Source organism: Suricata suricatta, chromosome 6 (assembly GCF_006229205.1).
Source record: "Suricata suricatta isolate VVHF042 chromosome 6, meerkat_22Aug2017_6uvM2_HiC, whole genome shotgun sequence".
NCBI classification, from domain to species: Eukaryota; Metazoa; Chordata; class Mammalia; order Carnivora; family Herpestidae; genus Suricata; species Suricata suricatta.
In genome coordinates this window covers 3,289,235-3,298,477 of record NC_043705.1, presented here as the reverse complement: position 1 = coordinate 3,298,477, position 9,243 = coordinate 3,289,235, and the positions used below count along the sequence as shown (strand labels likewise).

Here is a 9,243-nt window from a genome sequence, read left to right as displayed (position 1 = left end):
TCTTGATTCCCTGGCCTCTAGGGATGTGTCGAGGAAGAAATTGCTGCAATTGAGGTCTAGGAGGCTATTTCCTGCTTTCTCCTCAAGGGTTTTTATGGTTTCCTGTCTCACATTCAGATCCTTTATCCATTTTGAGTTTATTTTTGTGAATGGTGTCAGAAAGTGGTCTAATTTCATTTTTCTACATGTTGCTGTCCAGCTCTCCCAACACCACCTGTTGAAGAGGATGTCTTTTTTCCATTGGATATTCTTTCCTGCTTTGTCAAAGATTAACTGGCCATATACTTGTGGGTCCAGTTCTGAGTTCTCTATTCTATTGCATTGGTCACTGTGTCTGTTTTTGTGCCAGTACCATACTGTCTTGATGATGACAGCTTTGTAGTAGAGGCTAAAGTCTGGGATTGTGATGCCTCCCGTTTTGGTTTTCTTCTTCAATATTACTTTGGCTATCGGGGGTCTTTTGTGGTTCCATACCAATTTTAAGATAGTCTGTTCTAGCTTTGAGAAGAACGCTGGTGCAACTTTGATGGGGATTGCACTGAATGTGTAAATTGCCTTGGGTAATAATGACATTTTCACAATGTTTCTTCTTCCCATCCATGAGCATGGAATGTTTTTTCATTTCTTTGTGTCTTCTTCAATTTCCTTCATAAGTCTTCTATAGTTTTCAGCATACATGTCTTTTACATCTTTGGTTAGGTTTATTCCTAGGTATTTTATCGTTTTTCGTGCAATTGTGAATGGAATCTCTTTCTTGCTTTCTCTTTCTGTTGCTCCATTTTTGGTTTATCAAAATGCAACCGATTTCTGTACATTGATTTTGTAGCCTGCATCATTACTGAATTCATTGATCATTTCTAGAAGGCTTCTGTTGGAGTCGATTGGGATTTCCATGTAGAGTATCATGTCATCTGCAAAAAGTGAAAGCTTAACTTCATCTTTGCTGATTCTGATGCCTTTTATTTCCTTTTGTTGTCTTATTGCTGATGCCAAGACTTCTAATTTAATGTTGAACAACAATTTTGAGAGTGAACATCCATCATGTTCCTGATTTTTTCCTAACATAATACATAATACACTCTAGCTATATCCACGTCATTGCAAATGACAAGATTTTATTCGTTTTGAATGTTTATATATATATATATATATATACACATACAGAGATAGAGAGAGAGACAGAGAGAGACAGAGAGAGAGAGAGAGAGAGAGAGAGAGAGAGAGCGAGCACGAGCAAGTGCAGGTACCATTCAGACAAAGCAGGAAAGAATTAAAAGTCAGTCTCTTCAACAAATGGTGTTGAGAAAACAACAAAAGATGCAAAAAAACATAATACTGGAGCACTTTTTCAGACCTAAAAAAATTGTAGTGGTGTGAAAAAGAACAGTAACTGCTGAAAGAAAGAATTGTGTCTAGATGTCAGAAATATTTGGAGTAGGACAAATATTACTTTATATAAATTCTCTGAAAAATATAACATAAAGAAGACAACCATGGCCAGATCCTTGGGTTACACTAAAAAGTGGAAGCTGAACAAAGGAGAAATTCAACACAGGATAAAGAAGGGGCACCTGAGGCAGCAAATTATGAGTGTATAGCTGTCACAGGTGCCTGGAGAAGGACCTGATTGAAGAATGAGGAGTGGTCAATGGTGTTGGATGAACAGAATAAAAGACAACTTCCTTCTAAGCTTAGGTAAGTGAATTTTGCAGCTACAGTGCCCTTTGGGCATTAACTGCAACATCAGTTCTTTCATGGATCTCCAATAGACAACCACTCAGCTTGAAATGACATATCAGCTTTCCACTGAAGTTTCAGCCTTCTAATACACACTGCAGATTTTTTTTTGCCAGATTACATAATTGCAGAAGCCAGTCTCTCTTCTTTAAGTAATCTTTTTTTCTTTAATTTTTTAAGTGTTTGTTTATTTTTGAGAGAAACAGAGTGTCAGCAAGGGAGGGTCAGACAGAGAGGGAAACACAGAATCAGATACAGGCTCCAGGCTCTGAGCTGGTGGCACAGAGCCCGACACAGGCCTTGAACCTACGAACCATGAGAACCCATGAACCATGGTGCCCCGAAGCCAGCGTCTTAAAGTAAATGCATACTTATTTATTTACAAAGTTTGACTTTTTAAAATTCCATATATAAATAATAACAGAGTATTTGCGTTTTGAATAGGGCTTGTTTCACTTAGCATAATGTTCTGATAACTTATTTATAGATACAGATATCTATATCTATAAATGCAGGATTCAAACTCACGGACTGTGAGATCATGACCTGAGCTGAAGTGCTCCTGAATCATTTTCACTCTCTTTGTCTCGGCCTCCTCTTTTGCTACAACTGTGTCTTCTAATTCACCTATTTTCCTCTCTACTTCTTTACTCCATGCAGTGACAGCCTCCATTTTATTATTCTTCTCATTTATAGCCTTTTCTAACTTGTCACAGCTATTTTGAAGGTTCCTAGTCTTTGTATCAATATCTTCTCTGATAGTTTCTATGTATTTTTCAAGCCCAGCAATTAATTTTATGACAAACGTTCTAAACTGTTGTTGAGTTAAGTTGCTTGTGTCTGTTTTGAGCCATTCTGAAGCTGTGATTTCTTCCTGGAGTTTCTTTTGAGGAGAGTTCTTTTGTCTCGTCATTTTGGCGAGCTTTCTGTCTCTTGTCAGTTTTGAAAGCTTGTTCTGCACTGTGTGTTTATTAGTATTCCTCTTCAGAAGGAGGCTTTTTGAGTGTCTCTGGTCTGTTGTTTCAGGAGATGTTCTTTTAATGGTGTCTCTCAGTTTCTCTTGTTATGCCTCTGATTAATTACTTTGCCAACTCAGCGATATTTGGGTCTTTCCACTATGTGTGTTTTGGGTTGTTTCTTGAGGTAGCCCTGAAAAGGAAAACAGACAGACAAACACACAGAGAACACAAGCACACAAATATACTGATAGAAAAGTAAAGTAGCAAACCAACAGGGGAACGAAAAAAAGGAACAGGAAAGGAACGAGAGGGGAAAAAATAAAAGAAAAAAAAACAAAAAGAAAAAAAAAAGCAGGCTGGGAGTGTGGGAGATAGCGAGAGTCAGAGATAAAGGACAGTCTGAGCACATAAGACCTGTGGGGGGTGGGGGAGATAAGGATGAAATAAAGGAAAAACTATCTGGATGGTAAGAGTTGATCTAAGCACAGCAGTGCCTAAATGTTGTTTTATCCCAGACTTCAGGGGGAAAGGGAGAAAAGAAGGAAATAAGAAAGTAGTAAAGAGAAGAGAGGGGGAAAAATTAAAAAGTAAAAATATTAAGAAAAAAACCCAGTTAAAGGTCATAAGCAAAAGCACAGCAGCTCTCTAGCGTGGATGGGCATGGCTTGGTGCAGGTGGGTCAGGTCTCAGGGGCTGCTCTCTGAGGCCCCACCTTGGTGGATTCAGGGAGAAGAATGGTGGCAGGTGCTCCAAGTCCCCCTCAGACTATGCGTTGCCAGCCACTTTCTTGAGCCCAACCTTCTTGTGCCTTGGGCGGGTCTAATTGTTTCTGTTTTTTAAGTTCTGCCCAGTGTCTAAGTCCTTGCCCATGCACTCAATATTGCCACCACAGTTAAAATCTCTTGCAGGTAGGTGACTTTCTGGTCGAGATCGAATAGGGGGATTGTGACATCAGATTTTCCCCCTGGCTCCGCCTGAAGTCAGTTGGCTTCAGGCCCAAGGGAGAACACCCACAGTTAAGGACAGATATATCTCTCCGCCCTCAGTGGCCCTCAGTCCCAGGCTGAATCTCTCCTCTGCAGGGATTACACTTTGAGTGATTCAGTCTCTACTTCTCTTCCCCTGGTCTCTCTGCTGCCTTGCCTGGTGGTGCCACCTGTGGCTGTGAAGGCCTGTGCACCTCTGGATACCTGGCCCCCGGCGCTCTCGCAGCTATCTGTGGAACTGTCCGCCTCGGGTCTCCCGGCCGCCCAACCCCACCAGCACAGCTGTCCTCAGAGTGGTGTGCCTAGGGACATGAGGGTTTCAGCAGGCCCAACGCCAAGCCTCTGGGTGCTTTGTCTTCAGACCTGCAGGTCCCTCCCCTAAAGTCTCCAGTCCCAGCTCACACTCACTCACTCAGACAACCACGAGACTGCTGTCAATAAGGTGTCTGTCCGCACACCTCCATTCTTGGAGATCAGAAGGCTGTGGCTCTTTAACTCTTCTCAGTTTGATAATTGTGGGTGGACAGAGGTTATGGGGCTCCTTATGTCTCCGCCATCTTGCCACTCCCCCCAAAGAAACTGATTTTAAATAAAACCTTGAAAAAATAAAACAACAATTTCTTCACTCAATGTGTTAACACTGAACAGACACTCAGATCAATGGAACAGAATAAAGAACCCAGAAATGGACTCATAAACGTATGGGCAACTCATCTTTGACAAAGCAGGAAAGAATATTCAATGGAATCAAGACAGTCTAACAAGTGGTACTGGAAAAATTGGACAGCGACATGCAGAAAAATGAACCTAGACCACTTTCTTACACCATACACAAAAGTAAACTCAAAATGGATGGAAAACATAAATGTAAGACAGAAAGCCATAAAATCCTTGAGGAGAAGGCATGAAAGAATCTCTTTGATCTTAACCACAGCAACCTCTTACTCAACAGGTCTCCAGAGGCAAGGGAAACAAAAGCAAACATAAACTATTGGGGCCTCATCAAAATAGAAAGCTTCTGCACAGTGAAGGAAACAATCAGCAAAACTCAAAGTCAACCAGCAGAATGGGAGAAGGTCTTTGCAAACAACATATCAGATAAAGGGTTAGTATCCAAAATCTATAAAGAGCTTATCAAACTCAACACCCACAAACCAAACAATCCAGTGAAGAAATGCCAAGAAGTCATGAACAGACACTTCTCCAGAGAAGACATCCAGATAGCTAACAGACACATGAAATGGTGCTCAACGTCACTCATCATCAGGGAAATACAAATCAAAACCACAATGAGATACCACCTCACACCTGTCAGAATGGCTGACATTAACAGGCAACAACAGATATTGGTGAGGACGTGGAGAAAGAAGATCTCTTTTGCACTGCTGGTGGGAATGCAAACTAGTGCAGCCACTCTGGAAAGCAGTATGGAGGTTCCTAAAAAAATTAAAAATAGAACTACCCTAATAAATAAATAAAAATATGATTATATTTGCATACATTTTCCCCTAGTTCCTCAGTCAAGAAAGATTATGGCTTTACCAGTGTGACATTCACCACTACTGTGAGTGCTTTGCACATTGCACATATACAAATGGTTTAAAATGTGGTGAAGGAAGCTAATTTATTAAACTCCAGTAGTCTTCTCCCTCAAGTGAACAAGATCCCTTTGCCAGGGTCTGTCTGCTACTCATCATCCTGCAGTAATTTCAGGTAGTTATTCTTTGTATTATGTTCAGGTTTTATATTTGTTTTCTTCAGAGAAGGGGAATGGTATGAAAGAATTATTTCCTCATCCATCATATCCAGAAGTTAGACACATTTTTGGCAATACTATACATAAATTTACTATATGATCAAAAATTGCCTCCTGAGTACTTACATATGTCCAATTAAATTCTGGATGTAAATGTTTATAGTAGCTATTTATACTCATCAAGATGATAGCCACTAAGGATTCCTTCAGTTTGTGATGAATAAAAAAAAACTGCAATATAGTAGCATCCAGGAATATAGAGGGATAAGCTATCAATTCACACAACTACGTGGATTAATTTTGAATGTATTTTGATAAGTAAAGAAGCCACTTATAGATATTCTTTTTAATAAGTAAACTTAAAAACAGAAAACAGATTATTGGTTTCTGGGGTTTCAGTGTGAGTAGGGTTGGGGCACATGGGGGCCTCAGTCCATTGAGTGTATAACTCTTGGTTTTAGCTCAGTTCATGATCTTGTGGTTCATGAGATCGAGCCCCATGTCCATCTCTGCACTAAAAGCATGGAGTCTACTTGGGATTCTCTCTCTCTCTGTCTGTCTCTCTACCTTTTCCTTACTCATGCTCTCTCTCAAAATAAATAAACTAATAAAATGTATTAAAAACTGTGAGTAGGGATTATTAGATACAGTGCAAAAGATTAATTTTTAAATAATATATTTAAGAATAGTTTTTCGAATTACGTCAATGTGATAAAATAGATAAAATTTACTATCATAACCATTTTACTTTAGGGTTGATTGCTATGCATGTACATTCATAATTGTGCCATTATCATGACTATCCATTTCCATAACGCTTGTCATGTTGCAAAACATAATTGTATCTATTAAGCAACTGCCTCACAAGATCTTATCCCTCCAGCCCCTGGAAACTACCATTTACTTTTATTATCATTAGAATTCTTTCCTTTTGCCTACATTCTAGACTGGTGACAACCATTGTACTCTCTGTTATTATGAGTTTGGCTCTCCCTGCTTCAGATCCTACATGTGTAAGTAATAAAACTCTATCATGCAATATTTTTCCTTCTAGATAGTGCTTATTTGACATAGCATAATACCCATGCATGCTGTTGCAAGTGACAACATTTCCTTATTTAAAAGTTGGAACAATATTCAAATTTATGTATATGTGTACGGATATACATATATATAGATATCAAATATTCTTCATCTGTTAACCCATTGGCAGACATCTTGTGTGTTTCATGTCTCGGCTTTTGTGAATAATGTTGTGATAAACATGAAAGTGAAGCTATCTCTTTGAAATGGAACTTGTATTTCCTTTGATTATAAACCCAGACGTGGCATTGCTGGATCATATGATTGTTATATTTTTAGTTTTTTAAGGAATCTCCATATTGTTTTTCACAATGGATCTGTAAGATACACTCCAAATCAGAATGGATAAGTTTCTTTTTTCTCCACATCTTCCTCAACACTTATCTACTTAAGTTTTCATTACAGTCATCACAATAGGTGTGATGTGATATCTGTGGGATATTTTTGTGTTTCCATGTGATTACAATGATGTTTACATTTTCATATATCTGTTGACCATTTGTATGTCTTGGAACATTTTATTCCATTTCATAGGTTGTATTTCATTGTGTCAACTGTTTAGTTTGCTATGCAAAAGCTTCTTAATTTGTCATAGAATTATTTGGTATTTTTAAAATTGTGTGTATTTGGTTTTTGTTTTGTTTTGTTTTTAGTCACTTTTTCTTTTGTTGTCTGTGCATTTGGTGTCAAATTTAAAAAAATCATGTCCAAGACCAATGTCAAGGATATTTTCTCCTATATTTTCTTCTACCCGGTATATAGTTTCAGGTCTTATGTTTAAGTCTTTAATCATTTTGAATTAATTTTTATGTATGGTTTAAGAAAGGAGTACAGTTTTATAATTTTCATATGGATATTCAGTTTCATCAGGACCACTTATTGAAGAGATTATTATTTCCCCATTGTGTCTTCTTGTGGCATCTTTTTGAAATTAGTTGAACACATATGGGTGTGTTTCTTTCTGGGTTCTTTACACTGTTCTGTTGGCCAACAGCATACTGTTTTGTTTACTATAGCTTTGTAATGCATTTTGAAATTTGAAAATGTTAGTTCTTCAGCTTTGTTCTTCTAGCTCTAAATTTTCATAGCTACTTGGGGGTTTTGGGGTTCCATATGAATTTTTAGATTGTTTTTATTCTAATTTTGTGAAAATTGCCATTGCGATTTTGATAGGGAGTGTAATGAATCTGGAAAGATTTAAATTTAATAATGGTTAATTATTTTGAAAGAGAAAGAAAGAGGGAGAGGGAGAGAGAGCTCACAAGTGAGCACAATGGAGGATCAGAGAGAGAGAGTCCCAAGCAGACTCTGCACTGTCAGCGCAGAGACTGATGCAAGGCTCCATCTCACAAACCATGAGATCATGACCAGAGTAGAAATCAAGAGTTAGATGCTTAACTGATTGAGCCACCCAGGCAACCCTGGAACAAATGGACTTTTTAACCATACTATTTCTTCCAATCCATGAAACGATTATCTCTAATGTCTCCCTCAACTTCGTTAATTAATAGTCTATGGTTTACATTGTAAAAATATTTCACCTCTTTGATTTATAAAAAAGTGTCTTATTCTCTTTAATGCTGTTGTTAAAGGGATGCTTTATTTTCTTATGTTTTAGATATTTAGTATGTAGGAATACAACAGGGTTTTGATATGTTGGTTTTCTATCTTACAAGTTTGCTGGATTTTTTTTTTATTGGTTGTCACTTTTGTTTTTGGTGGAGTCTTTATAGTTTTCTATAGGTACTTCATTCTTTCTTATTTGGATAACTTTTAGTTATATTTCATGCCTTATTTCCCTAGAGAAGATGTCCAGAGAATTTTTTCCCCAAGTTGTTATTTAAATTGTAGTTGGTTAATATATAGGGTAATATTGGTTTCAGGAGTAGAATTTAGTGATTTGTCACTTATATATAACAGCTGGTGCTCATCCCAACAGATTCCCTCCTTAATACCCATTGCCCATTTAGTGCATCCCCTAACCACCTTCCTTCATCAATGCTCAGTTTGTTCTATGTCGTTAAGGGTTTCTTATGGCTTGCTTCTCTTTCTCTTTTCTCTGTTTTTCACTTACCATATATTTATCTGTTTTGTTTCCTAATTCCACATATGAGTAAAATCATATGGTATTTGACTTTCTCTGACTGATTTCACTTAGCATAATAAACTCTAGCTCTAATCGTGTCATTACAAATGGCAAGATTCCATTCTTTTTTATGGATGAATACTGTTCCATGGTAGAAATATCCCACATCTCCTTTATTCGTTCATCAGTGGATGGATATTTGATTTTTTTCATAATTTGGCTGTTATAGATAATGCTGCTATAAACATCAGTTCATGTAAGTTTGAATTAGAATTTTTGTATTATTTGTGTAAAAACCTAGTAGTGCAATGGCTGGATATTAGGGTAGTTCTACTTTTAACTTTCTGAAGTATCCCCATACTGTTTTGCAGAGTGAGTGGTTGCAGCAGTTTACATTTCCACCAAAAGACAAGGGGGTTCCCCTTTCTCTGCATCCTTGCCAGCACCAATTGTTTCTCGTGTTCTTGGTTTTAGCAGTTCCAACAGGTGTGGCTTGATATTGCATTGTACTTTTGATGTGTGTTTCCCTGATGATCAGGAATGTTGAGCATCTTTTCATGTGTCTGTTGGCTATCTGGATGTCTTCTTTGGAAAAATATCTATGCATGTATTTTGTCCATTTTAATTGGATTATTC

The 9,243-nt window shown here is 37.7% G+C and overlaps 1 pseudogene; it reads left to right on the top strand.

The window, feature by feature from the left end:
• Positions 1-3,988, top strand: part of LOC115294093 — a 7,022-nt pseudogene extending 3,034 nt beyond the window's left edge.
• The last annotated feature ends 5,255 nt before the right edge of the window (positions 3,989-9,243 follow it).